Consider the following 24,141-nt stretch of genomic DNA (forward strand, 5'->3'; position numbering starts at 1 on the left):
TGTTTTCTTCACAGAGTCAAGACGTTTGCACCTTCAGGCTTTCTTAAAAATCTATTAAAATATTGCCCCTTTGTTAAAAAGAACTGTGAATGTCTTTTTGGTCCCCACTTACAAGATAATATTATCTTCTGGCACTTTTTCATAACCCTATACTTTGTGGGTACAGTGTGGCAAGACCACATGTCAAAAATACACATTTCACACAACACACACTACAAGCATACAACATACACTCTTCAGAGAGAGGCATTGGCTCATCTATTATTAGTCAGTGCTTACTTTTGCCAAACCTATCCTATTGTTCCTAGCCTACCATATCAAATCTTCTACAACAATTCACCATTTATACCTACAATAACTATCATTCCTACGACACCTATATACTTTAGCTACCATACGTAACATACCTACCTACCATACCTACTGCACCTAACCTAATGTACTCAATCTACAATTCCTCACCTGCATGCCTGCCTTACATAACTTACCTCTGTGTTTGCCCTGTGCATATCTGACATCTTTCTCATTATAAAAGGAAATCGAAACAAAAATGTAAAGCAAAGATTACAATGTAAGCTAACTGTAATTTGAGAAAAGGCAATTTATGTAGACAGTTGAGCTTTCTCACAGACTAAATGAAGCAAATTTGTATATGATCAGTGTAAAAAGTGAACAAGGTGCTAAAAGCTGTTAAATCAAAACAAAAATGTAAAGAAAAGATTACAATGTAAGCTAACTGTAATTTGAGAAAAGGAAATTTATGTAGACATTTGAGCTTTCTCACAGACTAAATGAAGCAAATTTGTATATGCTCAGTATAAAAGGTGAACACGGTGCTAAAAGCTGTTACGAATAGTCTGAGACAGTGATCAAACAAGGTTATAGTGACAAACTATATACATTTAGGTATCTAGGGCACTCATGGTAAGCAAATGTTGTACAGCTTCTAAACTAATGCACTATATTCTATTCTTGATAAACATCTTTGAAGCTGTGTTAGTGTCAACTGTGTATCAGCCCTAATTGATTAAGTGGGTCATCATCAGGAACAATCAATTTGACTGATCACAATCCAGTGAACTAAAATCAGCATATACAGGTCAAGATTCATACCGGAACATAATGGTGAAAGATACATGGTCGTATAAGTAAGCAAATACCTCTAAATAGGTATGATGTAACAAGTCCCTACAAAAAGAGGAAAAAACTGACACTATGAGGCAGATATACAAGGAACTGATGCATCTGCATAGATGCATCAATTTCCTTGCAGCAGCGACAAATGTCTTTGCGCCACAATGGATGCACTGGATTTACAATACAGTGCGCCATGGCGCAAGGATTAACAGATGCGTCAGAAATTCTGACGCATCTGTTGGCGCAAAAGTGACGCATTGCTGGAGTTGCTCATGAAAGTGACGCAACTCCAGCAATGCACCACAATAAATGGGTGAGTCCCAATAAAAAAGCCCTGTATCATTCCTTACGCCTGATCTGAGCAGGCGTAGGGATTTTGATGCAGTGAAGGTGTGGAGTGACGCAGTGAAATCTTGTAGATTTCACTGCGTCAGTTCTACATGGCTTTTTGCATAGAAACGCCCACCCTGCATACATTATACCTGACGCAGGTATAATGTGACGCAGGGCTTTACAACGTGACGCATCTTCCTAGATGCGTCACGTTGTAAATGGGCAACAGCATTTACGCCGTGGCTGCGTCACAAAAGTGATGCAATGGCGGCACAAATGTTACGAAAGGGGCATGTGAATCTGCCCTTAAATCTGGTAGTTCTTGAAAAAAATCTACAAATTGCCGCCAACTGAGGAGGAAATTATTAGAATGATTTGTGGAGAATCAGAAAATATAAACTAATTGGGAAACACTTACAAGTTCCAATCAAGGTAAGTAAACATCCACAATGCTCTAGAGGCCTTTTAACAGTTCTGCGTAGGACTGCACAGAACCTTGGTGGACTGTGCTGAAAGTAGCGATATGAAGCTCTATGTGGCAAAGCAATGAACAGTAATTGTGAGGGTTCAATTGGGGAGGGCCAGAAAGGTAGATGGGGAAGAGAGTCTATACGATAGAGGACCAGCACCAATCTGGAGCAGAAATTCAAGCATGGTCAATCTAGTCTTTAATTCAACAGAAAACAAAGCAAGAAAATACAACAAGACATTAAACACAAACCTTCTCTGCTGCCTGAGACTGCCGGCGAGCAGCCACCCACCCTCGCGGGACGCTCCCTCCACGCCACACCACCCTGGTGGGACTCTTGGTCCCAGGGTGCATCGCTCTATCTCGAGTGGCCACAGCTGCTGCAGGGGGAGGCGCTGACATCACGCTACAAAGCCGCGCCGTCCCCCACACAGCGCGGGAACACAAACATTCTCCGATGCCTGAGACTGCCGGCGAGCAGCCATCCACCCTCTTGGGACGCTCCCTCCATGCCACACCACCCTGGTGGGACTCTTGTTTCCAGGGTGCATCGCTCCATCTCGAGTGGCCACAGCTACTGCAGCGGGAGGCGCTGACATCGTGCTACAAAGCGCCGCCTTCCCCCACGCAGCGCGGGACACACAAACCTTCTCTGCTGCCTGAGACTGCCGGCGAGCAGCCATCCACCCTTGCGGGATGCTCCCTCCACCCCACACCACCCTGGTGGGACTCTTGGTCCCATGGTGCATCTCTCCATCTCGAGTGGCCACAGCTGCTGCAGGGGGAGGCGCTGACATCGCACTACAAAGCGCTGCCTTCCCCCTCGCAACGCGGGACGCGCGCGGGCGACAACCAGGCGAAGCCCGGGCCAAGGGCGGGCCCGTCTGAGCCCGTTCGAGACAGATCGAGGCAGGGCTGGGCCACCTCTCTTATATCAGCACCCTTGTGAGTACCATTGTAGAACTATTCGTTCCTGCTGAACTTTTTTAACCCAGCTTGAGACTTCGGGGATACCTCTGAACAACGACTGTACTATTTAAACTGAAAAGTTAAAATTTTTAATTATTAGTTCTTTGTATTGCTAGGGCAATATAGGGAAGAATTATGGGGGAAAATTCTCCCCCTCCCATATGTACAAAGCCCAACACACGACAGAAATCTAATATCCAAACCCCCATCAATCAGCCGACTACCATTGATAGAATGCTTCAGCAGGTAACTAATGAAATAGAACGCACAGAGAGGCATCTTTCTTTAACACCTAGCATGTAAAATACCTCACATCTTATGGAACCTACTACCCCAATGATGCCTTGTTCACCGCTATTTTCTGTCTCCACAGAACTACCCCCTGCCCAAGCCCACATAGTTTCCCCCAAAATAGGTAGGCTGGGTCCGGGTGGCAAGGCGAAAAGGAAAACGGCTCAGCGGAAACCAGGCACTTCTAGGGGTACTAAACATGCAGATCAATATGTTTGTCCAGTGGCAACAAACACCCCAAGGGCTATAGTTTTGGATGATAGTTCTAATAAATCCATTGAACCCCCGGGTTGGGTCCCACTATTAATATGGAGCTTAAATCACACCTTGAATATTTTATTAAAATCAGAAATTAGAGATGCAATGAAAAATTTTACCAATCTAAAGACCTCTATAGATAGATGGGGAACAAAAATAAATGCCGCTTTGCACACCATTGATACCACCAATTCACAGGTTACCTTGCCTCTCTGCTCCCAAATCCCTCGATCTAAAGAAATAAGAAAAGTAATACAAATTGATCATTCTACTGTGAACTGTGGATCCTCTCACCTGATCTTAAGAAAAAATTCATTTGTATGGAAGCACATGGAGAATTCATGTTAGCCTATTTAAGATCAGGGGTTATTCCCATGGGCTACGAGTAGGCAACATACCGGGTCTATTTGTACATCACAGACCCTTTCTCGAAAAATGGAGCATGATTGCGAGCAGATGCTCCCGCGACCTTATGATTTTGATCGTAGAAACTGCCAAAGAATTGGCAGCTAACATTAAAACAGAAATCGATGAACTGGAAAGTAAACTTAAAGAAATAAAAAGTGTAGTGGAAGCCATGAATAAAATAGAAGAGTGCAATAGAGAACTGGAATCATTTTACAATTATCTCAATAAACGAAAAACTGATAAATTATCTAAAGATAAAAGATTCTATACAGATGAAATAGTTTACCCCTATTTAGGAAAGGAATTCTACAAACAAAATCAATATATGGATGAAAATAGGCACACCCCGCAAAGGGTTAACAATGTTTCTGATACGTCTGATTCTGAAGGGGAAAACCCTAATAATTACTACGAATCAGAAGGGGCCCTTAACTCCTACTCGGGCTCACGCCCCCAAAGGCCTTTTTTATCCAACAGGGGGCTTCGCAGGGGATGCCCGAGAGTGAGATTTCAAGGCCAGAACAGGGGCAATTTTCAGAATCACCAACAACATCAACAACTAGAACCCCAATTCATCAGGGAGACCCGCAGCCGACAATATTGGGGTCAAGGAATGTAATTCCTATTTTCAATTTATCATCCACCACCCTGGACAGTTGTAGTGAGTCTCTACTTTCCAAGGGCCTTTCCTTTGTGCCCCATGCACATGTAAATACCTTTGAACTTTATCAAGATATTATTTCCTTTTTCAGGAAAATAAGATTAAAAAAGTTTTTCCAAACAAATATGAGCAATGATAATGATCGCCATACGAATAAGGATTTATCACTGCCCTCTACCTTCAATCCCTCCTTGGATCAAGTAGGCCCTAAAGTTGCTGCATTTGAATTGGTAGTGCTCCAGAAATTGGATAGAACCATGAAGTTTGTACCTAAACCTATCTACAATCTCAGTAAGGACGAATCACTTGCCCTTAAGTCATTGTCCAATAACAATAACCTTGTCATTAAAGCTTGTGACAAAGGTGGAGGGATCGTTGTCATTGACTCGGAAAAATATAAATCTAAAATGAGGGCCATGTTGAGCGATAGTACCACCTATCAGAAAATTACTCTCAACCCTTCCAACACCATCTTCAAAAAAATCCAACTCTTAACTAGTGAGGCATTCTCTAATGGAGATATCAGCTCCAAGGAACATGATTTTCTTAATTACAATAAAGGTAAGACAGCTTGTACCTATGGTATACCCAAGATACATAAGGATGTATGTGACCCTCCCTATAGACCCATTGTGTCGACTATAGGAACATTAACAGAACCACTGTCTAAATTTGTAGATCATTTCCTAAGACCTCATATACCAAAAATTAAATCATATATTAAAGACACCGGTCATATGATTACAAGAGTTGAGGACCTAGATTTTGTACATGACAGAGACATTCTAGTTACTATGGACATTGAGTCCCTTTATAGTAACATTCCCTTGGAAGAGGCCATAAAGATAACAGACTGGTTTATTGACAAACATAATATAAGTTGCCCTAAAAAATTCCTTATTGACTGTCTCTTTATTGTTCTCACTGAGAATATATTTGAGTTTGATGACTCCCTTTATCGTCAAACAAGGGGAGTCAGTATGGGCGCATCAGTTGCACCATCCATTGCCAATATCTACATGTCAGCATTTGAGGACAAATTTATTGACAATGAAATCGCCCCCTTCTTTGAGTCTATTTCCCATTGGTCCAGATATATTGATGACATCTTTTTTATCTGGACCAATGGGAAAGACTCCTTACTGGAATTCCTTGAATGGATTAATATGGCTGATACCAACCTCAAATTCACTGCCAAATATGATAATTACCAGGTGGAGTTCCTCGATCTTCTGATAAAAAATGAGAACAACAAGTTAATAGTTGATTTGTTTGTCAAACCCACTGCCCGAAATACGTTACTTCATTTTACCAGCTTCCACCCTAGGAGCCAGCGTGACAGTATTCCTTTCTCCCAGTTCCTGCGAGTTCGCAGGAATTGTACAAATCTCAATGATTTTGACAAACAAGACTCTGAGATGAGGAAAATTCATTGAAAGAGGATATCCACATAGATTAGTGAGGAGTTCCTACAAACGAGCGAGATTCTATGACCGTAACACTCTACTGAAACCAAAGGAAGTGAAAAATAGTGACCAACTCGTTTGTGTCATTAAACATTCCACTTTAAATGATCGTGTAAAGCAGATCATTAACAGTAACTGGCACATTTTAAATTGTAATCCGACATCGAAAAACACTCTGGCTAAACCACTTTTCGCACATAAAAGAAATAAAAACATCAAAGACTTGGTTGTCCACTCAAGATCTGAGAACAGAGCTAGCATCAGTGGCTTCTCACAACGTTCATTGTTGAATAATTTACCTGTACGTGGGACAGTGCCCTGCTCCTCTTGCAAATCGTGTACTAATATCTTGAGAGGAGAAAACTATACACATAATGGCTTTTCCACAAAAGCATGTGATATCTGGAACTGCAAAACCACAAACAATATATATTTTTTTCTATGTCCCTGTGGTTTAGGCTATGTTGGCGAAACCTCTAGATCCATTCAAACTAGCCTGACAGAGCATAGATCCGCTATCAAAACTGGCAAAGTCTTGGCGCCTCTAGTAAAACATTTTCTCGAAAAGAAGCACAAACCTGAAGAATTTCAATGGCGCATCCTGGAGAAAATAAGAGTACCAGACAGTAAAGGAGGATGCGCTATACGTAAAAAGCGAGAAGTCTATTGGATTTTCGTTTTCAATACTTTCTCAAAGGGATTAAATTCTGAAATCCCTTGGGAGAACGCCATATTTTGAACACCCTGCTTTCATTTTTAGACTAGCCTATCCGATGTCAATATATGAAACTAATGTTTCATTTTAACTATATAATGAGCTGCCCGTTGTCTCATTATAATAAGTGCACTCCCACTATCTAAATAAAGTATCCGGTTTCTTATCTTGATAGCCATTAAATAAATAATGGGATACTACCCTGGTCCGGAATTATTTAGGGATCTCTACAATATATAATCTATTGGATATGGTCCCTATTTGTGTCTTAATTAACTTAGTATACTTAGAGTTGCCATACCATTTTTTAAAGGAATCATCTTCGTCACAATAAAAGCTGCGCAATATCCTACATTGTGGATTGATGTTGCATCTTTAATTAATCCGATTTTTGTCTTCATTGACTTAGTATATTAAGAGTTGCCACATCGTTTTTCTTTTAAAGTAATTATCTCTGTCACAATATGAGCTGCGCAATATCCTATAACGAAGTTGAGGTACCATGACGCCATGTATATATCTGGCCTTATAGTCCTTAGGTTTTCTGCTAATTACTAATAAGAGATCTTTTTAACTAATAGGTGACTCCACTATTGAACTTAGGATAGTACTCATCCTTCAGAAAACCTTGCTGCATAATGTATAGGTTTTTTCACATTTCCAGTGAGAGACCCTCACCCTCAGTGAGAGACCCTAAACAGATGTAATTCTTCACCTTTTCTTAAGTAAGTCAGCTCTTATCCACAATGCTGAATATATGGTTTATGGAGTAATTTGTAGAGACCTGCATTAAATTGAGTCTTTATATATGAATCCTTATGCATAGGTTTATTAAATTGTCATTTATAGGAATCCCACGCTATTCCCTTGTGTTACTGTATGACAGACTATGACTTAATTATGTATTATAATATTATGTTTTCTGTCTCAATACATGATTCCTTATGCATAGGTGTAATGAAATGCCATCTATATAAGCCAGATGCCAGTCTTTTGTGTTGCTAGATGACAGACTATCTGATGTCGTTATGTATTGTAATATTATGTTTGCTGATGTTTTATCTGTTTTTCTCCTTAGTGATATTTACTGTTTTAACTTATTAATTGCATTATTAGGGTCTAGTAATTTAATCATGGAGGACATTCTTGTCAGTTGATTGTTATTTGTTTTTAAATTGTGTATAGTAGTTTAACGTTTCATTATATTTATATCATTTTTCCTTTGTTATATGTCACAGAAATTTGTGTGGCTCCTGAAGAAGGCGTTGTTGTACACGCCGAAACGCGCGTCGGAATATTATCTTGCCACTTTTTATTGCAGATTATTTTCCCATTGATTATTGTCTATGATTGTTACATTTTAGTTTCAACATTTATGTGTATTTTATATTTTAATAAATATGTTGCATTTGAATAATAATTGTATAATTTTTTGTTATTTAATAAACATTATATAATTTTAATATTCGTTGCCTTGAATGTCCTCCCCTTCCTCATACTAGTTCCCTTTGTTTTTATCATAATTGCCTAGGAATTGTTGCATATATATCATTTCCCTGTCCTAGGAATTTTTTATCTCTGTTCAGGGGGTCCTTGTTTTTCACATATGATCCTCTCACCTGAGCCACCTACCAATTAGTTCTCCCCAGAAGGTGCCCCATTTGTATCCTACTGTTAATGTACAAAAATCCGGGGTCGTGGATGCTACTATAGCTATAATTGAAGATCCGCAGCCATTAGCAATAGAGGCAAACACTGATAGGAACTTAATTCCCCCGAAATTAACACCAACAATATTATCTCACCCACGTATTGATTTGCCCCCTGCTTCGACACCTTATGTGGGACTGAGGTAATTCTGACCTCAATCCCACCATTGGAAGCTGGCCATGTGGAAACTTATCCTGAGTTAAAAAACAAAACTATCCACTGGCTGAGCAAAAATAGACCACTCCCACATACTGTGCATACTGAGATTTTACACACTCGAAGGGTTAGTTGGCTTGGGCAGGGCGAAAAGGATATCCCAGGGGAATGTGTTTTGATTAATTTCAGAGATAGAAGGGTGGTCGAACACATACTCAACTGGGGCCCAACAACATTGACCAGTGGGATTCAAACACTTCCATTGGGGTACTTCTATCCCCCAAGCCCCCTCCTAGAGAGAATGGGCAGTGTACAAAAAATGGGAACTGCGTGCTAAGAGTAGGGTTGTGCCACACTTGGGGTTACCTTGGGGTAATAGAGAACAATTTAATGTTCCAATGAGTAATCGTTTTAGCCCCCTGGATCTTGTAGACTGACCAGCACCCAAGAACGAAAATGTGAGTATGGCCCAGGACTGGCCCAGAAACTTCGACCCTCCCGCAATCTTGAGCATTAGAGATCAATCTTATGGGAATAGTTCCGAGACCAGTTCATTTCAGGGGGTTATTCGAACTTGTTCCTATTGCTGTAAACAACCTGGATTCCATCACACAGGCTGAGGCAGGACGTTATTAGCAAATTCCAATCCAGGTATCTGGTCAAGGTGGGTCTTTAATACAGAACACTAAGATCTTATCCTGGAATATAGCAGGGCTCCACTCAAAAATGGACCTTCTGGATAGGGGAGCTTATATAGACGCACACAAGATATGCCTCTTTCAGGAAACTTGGTCCAGGGAGAAGTTATATAGATTGGGGTATGTTGCATATTCTATACCAGCTGCACAGGGGCCTAGTGGGAGACCTTCTGGTGGCCTTTGTATCTGGGTTGGGTTACATTTAGGTTGTGATATAAAATCCATAGATACATTCTCCCCAGATATTCAGTGCATCCTCCTCTCTATTACTAACATACTTAAAATTGCTATTATTAATGTATACTCACGACCAGTAAAACAGGGGCTTACATCGCAGGTCTTAGACCGTCTTGCAACATTTTTGCACACCCTGTCGGAATCCCCTCACATACTTGTTGGCCGTGACTTTGACTGTCACTTCGAACCGTTAACTGGCCTGTGCGATAATATTACTAGCTACTCGACCTGGTCTATTCCTGAATGCAATGCTTACCAGGTCAGAGGTTGGACCCCTTTAGTCCTTCAGATGAATTGCGATTCTCCTATTAACATGAGCAGAGAATCTGGATTTCATTAAAGACACAGAGGCTACATTATGCATTAATCCTTTTAATGCAGCTCACAAACACATCCGCTTACATCACAAAGGTAAGAACAAGAATTAGGTGACATCATAGTATCCATAAAGCCCAGGTGGCAAGGGAGATCAGCCTCTTTTAAATGCGGCTCTCAAACAGATAAGTTGCCTTTACTAAGCTCTCCTTGTGTTTGCTTATCTTTACTGATATTGATATTCTTTGTTATTGCTTTTTGAAACCTTTGCTTATACAAATATATGATATATTCTCCCCTTCTGGGCTTTACTGTGTTTGCCATAGCTGATTCTTAAATTACTGGTGTTCGTGTTACCCTCACCGTAACCCCCCTCTTCAACACTTCCAATTTACGGTAGTCTTCCCCTCACCGTGTGTCTTTCCTTGTCCTTCCTGGCCACTCGATTTCGCCCACCTTATGCGCGCTCCGATCGCGGCTTACGTTAAACTCTGAATCTAACATTGAACAAATGCTGAATGCCTTATTATGCTGAATGCCTTAATATTTACCGTCATGTGCTTGATCTGGCTTTACTCGCATTCCGCTGTGAAGCGCTGCCCGTTACCCCTCGCGCTGTGATGCCGATGCCTCCATACCGGTATCTTGCGGCGCCTCGCGCACGCTCCCTCCGCATTAGAGGAATGACCCTCGGCAGCGGCGGCGCGACGCCCCCTGCCTCCTAAGGGTCATTCCTCTTTTCCTCGCGTCTCCACTGGCTCGAGCACGTCAGTTGCTGCGAGAGGCTCCTCTTTTACCGATGATCAGCTTTTTGTCAATCTGTTTCACGCATAACTTTGCCCAAATGCGCTTTTAGGGCAAACGGAGGCATAATTGGCTTCACTTTTACTGAGTGGCATAACTGGCTTTATTTTACTTGTGTCCTATATTCATTAAAAAAAAAAAAAAAAGGCGGAATGAGGCAAGATAAGCCTTCTGTTTTCTATATTATCACTGCTTTACCCTCATGTCAGATATGGAGAGTGAAGACGCCACAGCTTCCTCTCCCTCTCACAATAGTGACGCTTTTAAAAACTTTTTAAAAAAAGAAATGAGAGCATGCATGCTCGATACTTTTAATGAGGTAATGTCTCGTAAGAGGACCCTCAGTGATCCTGGACAACACCCTAACAACCCTACAAAGCTCAAAGCACCTAGGAAAACCAAGCACACTATGGACAGTTGTGCGGGGAACCTTGGAGGTCCAAGCACCTCTCTGGATTCGGGAAGCCTTAGCGCTCCAAGAGGCATTGGTGCCCCTCGCGGCACAACTAGGTTGGGTATCCTTGGCGGTACAATTCTGGAAGGTGTCCTAAGCGGCACGAGTGGTGATGGTGCTAGTGCTCTTTCTGATACCTACTCTGACGTGGAGGAGACTTTCGAGGAACCCTACGACGAGTTCGTTTTCGACCCTAATGATTACTTTTCCAATGACTCTGACCCCAACTCTTTTATTCTTACCAACTTGCTAAGGGCATGTAATGGTCGCTTTCCTTCCAACACCCAGGGTAATACACCTATAATAAGTCGGTCCACACATCTATCATTGATTGTATATTCTTAGATGTGGAATTATTGCATAGAACCCTGTGGTTAATCCTTGTTGTGAAAGCGACCACAACCCCCTGGTCCTTGAAATAACACTGCCAAAAGATGGGCGAGACCAGTATTCTCCCACTCAATCTGTCCAAGATTTGGTAGTATCTGAAAGAGGAAGAAGAATCCGGTGGGTAACATTTGCATAGTCACTTGAAAAAGTGGCCACTTTATTTCAACAAATTATTCCCCATTTGGAACTCACCTTCCAAATGGTAGTAAAGGTTCAAGGTCCTGAATATTTACAGGAACTAAGCAAGAATCATCATGAAATGTTATGTAAATTAGCTAAGCACTTTTATAGTGGAGAAACAAAAATGTCTCCAAAACTCTGAGAATAGGTATTCATGGTACAACAAAGCATGCCAAGTCCGTTTTGGTGTTAGCGGTGAAAGATAAGGACACCCAACACATCAAAATAACACGGGCTATATATAAAAAATGAATAGAAGAAGCTAAAGCCCTATGGAAGCTTAAGAAATGGGAAGATATGAAACTCGCTCTTGAAAATAGAGATATGAGAACTTTTTGGCACTTAGTGAGAACTAGAAAGACTAAAGGGAATGCAGCAATTGAACCGAATTTGGGGGAGGAAGTGTGGAGATTACACTTTCAAGCACTCTACTCCAGTCCTATGACTGAAGGTGCATCTCGTAAATTCCCTGTATCTAAAATCATCCACAAGGATATCAGAGCCCCCCCTTGCACGATAAAAGAGGCAACTGCAGCGCTAGGCAAGATGCTTCCAGCTAAAGAACCTGGGCTGGATAAAATCCCTGGTGATCTATTTTAAAATGAAGGCTCTGTTTGGTCACCCTACCTTTCATTCTTATTTAATGCCATCTTTCAAGGGATGGACCTACCTCCGACTTGGGCAGGTGCTGAGATTATCCCGATCTACAAGAAAGGTTCCACATTAAACTTGTCTAATTATCGCCCAATAAGTTTAATTGATGTTACTCACAAGCTATTTGCCAATGTCCTCTTGGGTCGATTGCAGTCTTGGATTGACGAAAATATTATCTTATCACCTTTACAACCTGGTTTTAGAAGTAAGATCTCCACAGTTGACCAGATTTTCAGACTGCAATTGATCCACTGGAAAACAGTGATTTTGGAGGGTGGCAGCTTGTATCTAACCTTCGTGGATCTAAAATCTGCGTTTGATTTGGTGCAGCGAGATCAGCTATGGGGTATTCTTCAGGATTTGAGTGCCCCTTTGTATGCATCCCACATGTTGAAACCACTGCACCAGAACACGTATGCGAGAATCAGATTTGGCAAGAAAGGGGAATTAACACCTCCTTTTCCAGTAGAGAAAGGGGTGAGACAGGCCTGCGTACTTGCGCCGTACCTGTTCTCCCTCTTTTTAAACGGTTTAATTGAGACTCTCCTGGTAACAAAAGATATAGACGCACCAAGGTTGGCGAATCAAAAAATCCCTGCGTTAATGTTCGCAGATGATACGCTGCTACTATCGAAAACTCCAATGGGCATGCAGCGGGTACTTGCGGAGTTTAGTAAATTCTACAAGAATAGGAACCTCGAGATAAATCTCAAGAAACCAAAATATATGGCTTTTAACGCAAATACAACTAACTCCCCACAGCCGCAATTTGAAGGAAAGCCTTTAGAAAGGGTGTCTACTTTTGATTTCTTGGGCCTCACCCTTAACGATAAGATGGATTGGAAGACCCAAGTAAACAAAGCCAATTTAAAACTTACACAGTCAACCGGGGGCATCTTAAAAGTATACAAAAACTGTACCCAAAAAGTGATAGCTCCACCCGCGGAAATCTATAAAATACAGGCTAGGGGAGCGTCACTTTACGGAGCGGAGCTTTGGGGATTGTCCCCCTCCAATGCGTTATCCTTAACAGAAAACACCTTTTTATGACAATTATTGAATTTACCTAAAAGCACTCGTTTGATACCGTTGTGAATGGATATGGGTATTGATCCGATCACTGATATAATTGCTTCTCGGCCGCTCCTATTTTGGCGTCGCCTATGGAGCACTCCAGAACTAGTGGATTATAGGGAGCAGTTGAAGGACGTAATGTCTATTTTAGGAGCAGGGAACATCCAATGGCTGTCTTACATCCGGAATACATGCTATTCAATGGGCTGGGCAAATATGTGGCTTTCTCCTGAAGAGTTCTGCTCCTCTATTTAAAAAAAAAACCTTCAACTAGCTATCATAGAACATAATTTAGCTCACCTCACGCAGAGCACAAACTCTTGCACGATGACCTCTAAGTTCTTGGATGTAAAATTCCAATACAAGTTTGAACCAGCTTTTGACATGATTCAGCCAATTTTAGCTAAGAAATTATTTCTGCAATTTAGACATGGTGTGCTCCCTCTTAGAGCTTTTACAAACAAATGGAAGGGTAACCCTAAAATGGATTGCCCTGGTTGTTTGTTGACAGAAGAGTCTGAACTTCATGTTCTTCTCTTTTGCCCTGCTTACAGTAGGCCAAGGTCTAAATGGGTGCTCCAGTTGTGCAGCAATATGGGAATTAGACATCACGCTGAGGCCTTTAGGCTGTTCAAATACGAGTTAGACCCATTATTTGTTTTTGTAATCTCTAAATTCTTGCTTGCAATGTGGCATATTCGAAGACATTTTATAGAGAGTCAAAGCTTGGGATTAATTCAAACTCTTAGACCATATTGAATTCCCTTTCATTGGAAATTATGCTTTATTTCCCATGAACTATGTTAATTAATTTTAGCTTTCACATTCCCTTTCTTTTAAATGTTCTTAAATGTCACAATACTTATTTATTCTTTTAATGGATTTTTTAAAACATTTAATCATGTGTAAAGTCTTCTTCATGTATCTTCGGGATCCAAACTGTCCTTATCTCTTCTTACTACTTATTCTTGGATCATAATGTATACCATAATTGTGCTTTTCCATACTTCTTGTCTCTTTAAATGTATACCAATAGGCTCCAATATGTTTTAACAAATGCTCAATTGCAATTTGATGTTTTAATTATGCTTTTTTATTTGCTCTTTTATGGCATTTTGCCGAAATAAAGATTTTCTGACTGACTGACTAAAAACGATTGCAGCGAAAATCTTTCTATCCAATGTCCTTTTTTTCAAATGATAGTTGGTTTACAAGCTCATATTTTGTCTACATTTTTGTAATGTTTTTTCTACATCCATTGTCAGCATGATATATTTATCATGACATTTCAAATATCTAGGATTTCCTTTTATAATGAAACTATGTTGACATTTTTGTTTGCAATTAGTAGTACCCTCCTCCCCCACTGACTATGTATCGCCCCAGTAGTCTAGGTAGAAATTGACAACATTGAAGAAAATGGCATTAACGATTTTCCTATTAAATCTGAATTCATCTTATCAATGTCTACATCCTGGAAATAATTAAACCGTATGATTAAAGCAACACACCTTACACACATATACTAAGCACACACTTCTCACATTCTACGTTTTTTTTATTTTTATATTTTTTTTTTATTGCAAGGTCATATAGATATCTTCAACACCAATACATATATGCGCCTACAACCCTGAGGCCGGCTTACAATGCGTTATATGGATGTTCCATTTACATATATTCAAACCTTCCCCGGGCGTTGTGGCATTATCGGTCATTTATGGTATTTAATCAAAAGAAGCGGATTCAATACATGCATAAGTTCAACTTGCATTTTGTGTTTTATGTATAACTAAAAAACTCCACACATGACTCGGTATGTATACATGTTATATTAGGTTTGCTAACCGGTATCGACGCCACCCTGTGTGAGATCATTTCTTTAACCCGTATTGAGTTACGCCCTGCCTCTTAACCCCACCATCACTAGGCCCCGTTGCAGCGAACTAATCCTGTAGTCCTCGCGTATGCCTCCCTCCGTAGCCCTGCGCCGCTATTCAATGTCCTCCTCGTCCTCAGAGCTATCAAGATCTTCCTCCGGCAATGGGTCACAAATGTCTCCTCTGTACGTGTTCCATGGTTGCCAAACCCCATTCCATTTACGCGGATTAGCTCTCAGTTTGTACACAGCCCTCTCCGTTAACATGAGCGTATCCATGTTTCTGCTCCATTGTGCCAAGGTTGGGAGTTCTGTTGCCCCCCATTTTTGTGCAATGTCTCGTTTGGCCGTCATGAGGCCTATCGTGGTCCAAACCCTCCCATAAAATGTTAAATCTGTAGGTCCCCACACGTTCAACAGGCATACACGTGGGTCTAGTGTCAGTGAGGTGTTAAGTGCTTGAGCGATAGTGCGGAGTACCCGCTGCCAGTAACTAACAATGCGCGTGCAGCTCCAAAGTGTGTGCATAAAAGTGCCCTCCTCACCGCAGCCCCTGAGACAATAGGGATGATCAGCCCTCTGCAATTTGTGTAGAATAGGTCTCGTATAGTATACCCTATGTAGGATTTTTAGTTGTACCAGGCGGAACTTAGCCGATATACCGGCCTCACGCGGGGATGCAATGGCAGCGTTCCATTCGGAGTCATCAAAATCTCCGACATCTTCTACCCATTTGTCCTTCAATTTCCCCAGTGGGTCAGGTAGATTATTAAGCAGCTTACGATATGTTAAGGAGGTGGCCCCTTCCTGCATGAAGTCTGTAAGCAGACGGTCTTCCAGCGGGGAGGATTCTGGGGGTGTCGTATTCGGTGGGATCGCCACCTGGAGGGCATGCCTAATTTGTATATACCTATACAACTCAGTGTCCCCCATTTCATACTGTTCCTGAAGGGACGCAAACGGGATCACGCCCTCTCTAGTCCACATGTCCCCCACTGTTGATATCCCAATGTTGTCCCACTGGGTGAACCCCTTAGTGCGCCGCAAGTGTCCCAGTGCCTTGGTGTCCCACAGTGGTTTGAGTTTCGTGATGGTCCCTTCCCAGTGTAGCCTCGCTTGCGCCCTGTACCATAGCTGCACGGTATGTTTGGTGGGTCCTATGAGTTTCGCCGCCGTACCTTATGATACAGAGGCTCCATTAAACTGTTGGTGCCCAGTTGTGCCCTGTCCGACTTGAAGGCCGGGTCGTCCTGCGGGGCATGGACCCACTGGTTGAGGATCTTGAGTTGGGCCGCCCAGTAGTACATCTGCATATTAGGCAGTGCAATCCCGCCATCATACCAGCTCCTGTTAAGTTTCGTGTGGGCTATTCGGGCTGGTCGATTTCCCCATAGTAAACTCGATATTAGGGCAGTCACCTTCTGGAAATAGCTGGCGACTACTAATGTTGGGGCGTTTTCAAGTATGTATAGAAAGCGCGGTAGCGCCATCATTTTAAATAATGCCGCTCTGCCCAGCAATGTTAATGGAAGTTCCTTCCAGTGCTGCACATCATTACGTAGCCGAGTTAGAGGGGGTTGCAGATTGAGTGCTGTAAACTCCGAGGCGTCTCGGGTGACATATATTCCTAGATATTTAAAGGAAGTTTGAGCCACCTCCAGAGGGCAAGATTCCGGAAGGGGGGGGTCGGCCCTTTGAGCTCATAGAGTATCGATTTAGACCAGTTAATAGTATAGCCGGACACTCGCCCATGTGAGTTGCATAGGGCCAGGAGGTTCGGAAGGCTATTCTCCAAGTCCGTGAGGTAAATCAACATATCGTCCGCATACAAGGACAGTCTATCTTCCCAGTGCCGATTCCATCTAATCCCCCTCAGAAGCGGCGTACTTCGAATGGTAACCGCCAGTGGTTCTAGTACCAGAGCGAAGAGAAGGGGCGAGAGTGGGCATCCCTGCCGAGTTCCCCGTCCCAAACGTATATCACGCGACGTATGACCATTTGCCACTACCCTAGCCACTGGGTCTTTGTTTAGTAACCTGATCCAGGAGATAAAGGTGGGCCCGAACCCCATGTGAGTGAGTACTGCGAAGAGATAGTTCCACTCCACCATGTCAAACGCCATTTTGGCATCCAATGACAGTATCGCTGCTGGTTCCTTCAACAGTGGGGTTCTCGCCAGTACTCCGTGCACCCTACAAAGATTCAAGGCCGTACTTCTGTGTGGCATAAAGCCAGACTGGTCCGGGTGGATCAGCTGACCTAAGAACGGCATGAGTCTGTTCGCCAGCACTTTTGCTATTATTTTGGCCTCCGGGTTCAGGAGCGAGATAGGCCTATAGGACTTACAGTCGTTAGGCGGCTTACCCAGCTTTGGGATGGCCACTATGGTCGCCATCCGCTGATCCGGGGGCAGCGTACCTTTTTCTCTACTTTCCTCATACATCTGGAGTAGGGGTTTACTCAGGGACTCCGACATGGTTTTAAACCATTCAATGGGCACCCCGTTAGGGCCCAGAGCCTTACCCGAATGGAGGGAATTGATTGCCAACTAAATTTCATCAGTTGTCAAGGCGGCAACGAGGTCCTTCGCCGCCTCCTCAGTCAGTGTCGGCAGAGGCACGTGGCCGAGGGCGGCTCGGGCCTCTTCCTCCGTCACTTCTACCATCGGGGTATATACTCCACTAAAGTGATCGGCCAATGCATCTACAATTTCTTCCGGCTGAGTATGTACTAATCCATGAGTGTCAGTGATTTGCAGTATACTCCTGCCTCCCCCCTGCTTCCTGTCCAGCCATGCCAGGAGCTTACTGACTTTATCCCCAATGTCGTAGACTCTGTGTTTAGTAGCGGCTATGTCCGCCATGGTAACACGCCTTAGGTGGTCGTTTAGGCGGCGTTGGTGTAGCTGCAAGGAGTGTAGTGTGTCTTCTGATGGGTCAGCCATGTGGGCGGTGTTGGCCCTTTCGAGGCCCAACTCCAGCTCCAAAGCCTCCCTCTCTTGCGTTCTCTTGTGGGTTGTTATCACCGCAATGGCTTGCCCCCTGAACACCGTTTTATACGCTTCCCATAATACTGAAGGGGAATCTACCGAGGACTGATTCTTCTCAAAATACAGTCGGGTTTCCTTCCTCAGATCTTTACTAATCGCTGGAATTTTAAGATACCCCGGAAATATCGGATAGATCCTCTTGCGCTTGGTGCCGGCACTAGACACGGTTAAAGTGATCGGTGAATGATCCGAAATACCCCTCGGTTGTATCTTTGCTTCATCAATGGTAAGGAGACCGTTCCCTAGTGTGAGAAAGTAATCTATCCTCGAAAGGCTATTGTGCGTCGCCGAGTAGTAAGTGTATTTCTGCTGCTCCGGGTGCAGCAAACGCCACACATCCACAATCCTTGCGCCTCCAGAAAAGTCTGGAGCTTGCTGGGGCCTTCTGTGTGTGTTCGTACTGGGAACCGATCAAGGGTATTATGTAGTGTTGTGTTAAAGTCCCCTCCTATGAGTAGTTCTCCATCAGGGAGTTCTAAAAGGAACTTGCCAAGGTCTGGCAACGCCACGGCTTGTAGCGCCGGCGGGATGTAAACAGAGACCACGGTCAGTAGCCTACCCTCCCACTGGCCATGTACCCCGGCGAAGCGGCCCTGGTCGTGGATTTCACTATGTATTGGGAGGATTTTCGCAGCAGTATGCCTGTGCCGCGAGACCCCGAGGTGAATTCTGCGTGTGCAATCATGCGGTATCCCCGCCTATCCAATGCCTGTGTGGCCGCCCCCACCAAGTGTGTTTCTTGCAAAAGAACCAGGGCGGGTCCCTGCCTCCTAATTCCCTGTAGCACCAGGCCTCTTTTAATCTTATCTCCCAGGCCCCTGACGTTCCAGGACATTATTTTTAGTGGGGCTGGCGGGGTGAGACTATTTATCCTGGCCATGGCAATCGCTGGTAATGGGGCCCGGGAAGAGCCGGAGGGTGCGGGCCATCCCGTGTCCCGTGGAAGGATCTCGTCCGGTAGTGGGTCCATCCCCCTGTGTGCGAGGTAGTGTGTTTGGGTAGGCACCAAGCGGGTGCAACGCCAGCATGCCTATTGTCATGTGATCCCCCCGTGTCATGTGGTGCTGTGCAGAGGCAGTGTCATACCAATCAGCATGTGCATGTGTCAATACCTTAACTTTCAGGACCAACTGGTCCCTAACATTAACCATCCCCCTTCCCCTACTCACCCCCCTCCCTGCCCCCCTGCTATACGGACTCAAAACTGCCCGCCCCGCAAACTGAGCAGAGTGCATGCCCCAACCCCAAAACATTGTACTTGCGCGTCGGGTGAGGGACTCTCCGCAGTCAGCGGTCCCTCAGTTTCCTCCCCGGAGGTCCATCACCCAGTGTCCAATGGCGGGCTGTAGGCTCGCAGCACGATAAGTCTTGCAAATTGTCAAACCTGGAGATCATTGATCTTCGTTGTCCTTTTCCCCGACTTCGTCTCTTAGGGGCGAGCTGCTTTCCGGGCCCCCTCCCGATGCCTGGGATTCCGGATGATGCCCGGCGTTACGGCCCTTCGGATGCCGGTTGGATCGCCGAGGGTGAGGGCCCGGCCTCCATCCCTCCAGCCAGTCGTGCACGGATTCTGGGGTATCAAAGAACCATGTTTTATTTTCTGCTACCACCCTGAGTCTGGCCGGGAAGAGCATGGAATATGGGGTTTCTCGAGCTCTGAGTTCTTTTTTCACCTCGAAGAAGGTTCTTCTCCTACGCGCGACATCCGCTGTATAGTCAGGGAAGAAAGCCACAGTGGAATTCTGAAGTCTGATGGGGGGGGACGTCCGGGCCGCCTGCAAGATGGCATCCCGGTCCCGGAAATTGAAGAGCCGGGCAACAATAGGCCATGGGGACGCCCCCGGTTTCGGTTGACCACCTGGTACACGGTGTGCCCTCTCCACAGAAAAGAAGGTGGACAGTCCTTTTGGCTTAAGTTCATTCGTAATCAGGCTTTCCACATACAAGTCCATGGCTCTCGTGCCTTCCGACTCCGGCACACCAATTATGCGGATGTTGTTCCACCTGGAGCGCCCTTCCTGCTCATCGAGCTTCTCACGCAGTACCTTGTTGTCCGTCGCCAACTTCTCCACCGCCTGCTGGAGTTCAGAGACATCCTCCACAAGGGATTTTGTGACCACTTCCACGGCGTTGACTTTCTCCGACATTTTGTGGAGGTCAGCTCTGAGCAACGTTACGTCCGTTGAGATCGAGCCCACTGTCGTCTGTAGCTGTGCCAATGCCTGCATCACGTCGTCCAGAGTCGCCTTCTTACCCCCTGGGGCATCCGCGGATTTGCCTCCCGTCTCTCTTCCCGTTGTGGGGGAGGTAGCTGGCTTGTCGCAAGCATAGCGGTCTATGCGGGTCTGCGTAGTGCCACTCTTCGGTCCTTTTCCGGCCATGCCTGTGGTCTTCGTAGCTTTTAGGCCTTTCCGATCCAGCTTGTTCGGTCCAACCACCCGCAATAGTTGCAGTGCATTGGCGTCGTTGCCCAGGGAGCTCCCTTGCTGTCCACAGGTGGAGAAGTGTGGCTCACGGGTTAGAGACAGCAGACCCGGAAGCTGAGATCGGTCCTGGACCAGGGTTCAATTCCCCGCCTCGGCGGGTCTTGGGCTAAAAAATTCCACGGACTCGATAATTCTCGCCCCGGTGCCTCCTCGACTCACGGGTTCACACTCTGCGACTCTGGGCAATAGCTTGCTTAATCTCCACAACGGCCCCTCGCGGCGGAATGCCTGACTTTCACCTTGTGGATATCCTGCTATCTCACAGGGGAATACCAGGAAGGGTTCCCTAAGCAAGCGCCGGGAAACCCACTGCGGGTAGCTGTGCGCTATATAAGCTCAACTACATTTACATTTACATTTACGTCCACAGGCGCTAGTGAGCTGAGTCCTGCCAGGCTCCTTAGGCCCGTTCTGCCCTTATGCACCAGGTGTGGTCTACAGGGTGTGGTCCGACCCACCAGCCGGGTGCAGGTTTGCTGTCAGTCCCCACGTCCCTCAGGGCGGGTTGCACTCCCAGTAAAGTGTCCTACTTTCGGCCGGGGTACCCAGTCGCGCCGCGGTGCTAGTGGTTCCTTTGCGTCGCCGTGGGAGAATAGCACTGGTTGTCGGGTGGCCGGCCCAGGTGTCCTCAAGTCGATCGCACAAACAAAAAAGGGGGGGGTGTACCTTACCCCCCCGCACCCCGTGTATTGTGCCGTTAGTCCCACCGGCGCGGTGGGTGGCAGGGTGCTAGCGGCCGCTGGGGTCGTGTAGCGTCCTCGCCAGTGCGTAGTGTGCGGCAGGACCCTTATCTGCCCGCTGCGCACTCGGACCCCCGGCTGCTGACGGCGGTGTTCACTGTCCGGTCCGCTTGTGTTGTCTGTCTCCAACAGCGGGGCAGCACCCCGTCTCGGTCTGCTGGTGTGCACTAACCTCCGCCGGCCAGAAAATGGCGGCTGTCCCTTGCAATCCGCAGCTTCCCTCCGTGTGCAGCGGCCAGCCGTGCACTATGCGGGTCCGGAGGCGGCGGCCAAGGTGGGCAGGCGCCGCCACTCTACCTCCGACCGCAGGCAGTGTCCAGTCGATCAGTGCGCATATTGGGTCCCGGCAGCCTTTCTCGACGTGCGGGCACTTCCGGCGCAGGTCCCCCGGAGCGGTCTCACTTCCTGCCGGGCTAGTTGTTCAGGGAAGACCCCGGCTCGAACAGTCTGAGCGGGCCAGTCCGCAGCTCCGATGGAGATTGGTTACCAGACGTCGGATGTGGACGCCACTTCTCGCCACCTGCACCGCCCGGTCCTGGGCTCTGGTTCCCCCCTTCAGGGCTCGAAAAAGGTGCCAGATTATGTGCCGGATAGTCGGAGAGGCCGCTTCAACTGCGGAGCCTGTCCCTTATGCTGCCGCCATCATCGGCTGCTAGCCACGCCCCCCACATTCTACGTTTTTGAACTATAACACAAATTAACACTCATGCAACATCAAACAAACAAACAGATGCCAATCATATCAAATTCCTATCACTCACAATACACTTTCCTTTAATCTAAAAGAAACACTAAATAAATTAAACTGCAGTTCTACAGTGTCAACACCTATGACCACCTAAAGGTTATTGTAGGAAATTGGGTTATTAGTTGAACAGGATGTGAAGCCCGTGCAAGTAATAGATCCACAATTTCCCATTAATCAGAATAAAGCACCCCATTGTGGTGCTTAACTCTCTCAGGATAGAGAAGCAGAGCAGTCTAAAGCCTACTCAGGGGAGGGGGTATGGGCCAGTAATCACCATTCACTGACACGTAATAATAACAGTCAAGAAATGATTGCCCAGTCAGTGCTTTTTCTTTAGAAAAAGGAAATGTCTAATTATTACACACACTGGTAATTACTATGTATTAATTTACAAATATATACATTAGGCCGATTGAACATACCAAAGATGACTTTGCATAATCACATTTGGGACCTGAAAGTCTTGACCCGAAAGTTACAGTACCCTCCCACCTATACCAGATAGCAATATAAAGGGGTATCACTTTAGATAAATAAGGCATTTTGGATTTATCAAGGGTTCTCCGCAAACCAGAACAAACCGCGTTAAAACATCATCATTGTGTGCGTAAATGCAATAATCAATAACCATGTGTAAATGCACTTATCATTGTTAATTAAGCATATCCACCTTAATCAATAATCTCTGTCAAGATTATAATGTCAAGTCAAAACACTTTATTTTACTTCATTTCCGTAGCAAAACAAAGAACACAAAATGCATATCACTATCACTAAACTAAATATAGTCAAGCCGAAGATAATGATAAAAAGTGCTCAAACAGTACATTATCATCCAATCATAAAATAGGCAAACTATACGTCCAATAAAAGGTAGCAAACGTACCAAACTACACATAGAAATTCAAGGGTATATCCATTCAATTATGCTTAAAATCTTATACACATAAAGTTATAACAATTTTTGGTAAAACACTTAGTCCATCATATATAAAAATACATAGTATCACAATTTATAGTATAAAGTGGAGTTAAAACTGTCAGCTCAAATTCTTGCAACACAATCTATTTGAGATCTCCTACTCTTCAGAGAGGACCAGAGAAATGATGCTAAAGAATGGCACACCAATAGGTCTTCAAGCATTTGGATAAAAAACAGTGCTGGCCGGCATTAACTAAAATTGTATCTACCCATAACCAGAACAATAAATCTTCTCCTCTGAGGAATATAAAATCTTCAAAAAAGTTAAATATGAAGATCTGTCTGCATTGATACCCCATCACAGGGGCATATGGACAGGTCTTTGGCTGAATTAGCATTAGTTGGAAAACCAAGCATCATTGGGATATAAGTTAAGCAAAAACTTTCCAAAATAAACCTATGTTGCAGGTTCTGTACAAAGGCTAAATAGGAATGTGTGTCCTCAGTAACGGGGTGGGGGGGGGGACATTTGATATAACCTAACCGTGGATTTATTTCTGTTTGCCTCCCTTCTATATTAAGCAACTTTTGATAAAAAATCTCCTTTAATCTCCTCGATTTGTGCATTGGAAGGCGGATACTCAAATAACTTCTAAGCCCAAATTTCGCAGGGAGCACTTTATATACTACAACCATGGAATCTTAAATGCGGAATCCAAGTTTATACAATCCCTCAAAATGATCTGATTCAGAGGTACAGTCTCCCATCTCCACATTGAATGCCAGCATAAGATAGAACACAACTTCATTGTAGCATATTTAATTTGAACAGCTACGAGGGAGGAATGACAATCTCTTTAAAAAAATCCTCCCTACAGTGTAGGGAGTCTATATCCACCATTCCTCAATCCCTACCCCATATGTAGCACTAGCAATAG

At 44.5% G+C, this 24,141-nt stretch overlaps 1 protein-coding gene across 2 annotated transcripts in view; it reads right to left on the minus strand.

The window, feature by feature from the left end:
- The window catches only part of CRMP1 (collapsin response mediator protein 1), a 211,069-nt gene that overhangs the window by 99,065 nt on the left and 87,863 nt on the right, over positions 1–24,141 (minus strand). The window lies entirely within an intron of this gene.

Source organism: Lissotriton helveticus, chromosome 2_2 (assembly GCF_964261635.1).
Source record: "Lissotriton helveticus chromosome 2_2, aLisHel1.1, whole genome shotgun sequence".
NCBI lineage: Eukaryota > Metazoa > Chordata > Amphibia > Caudata > Salamandridae > Lissotriton > Lissotriton helveticus.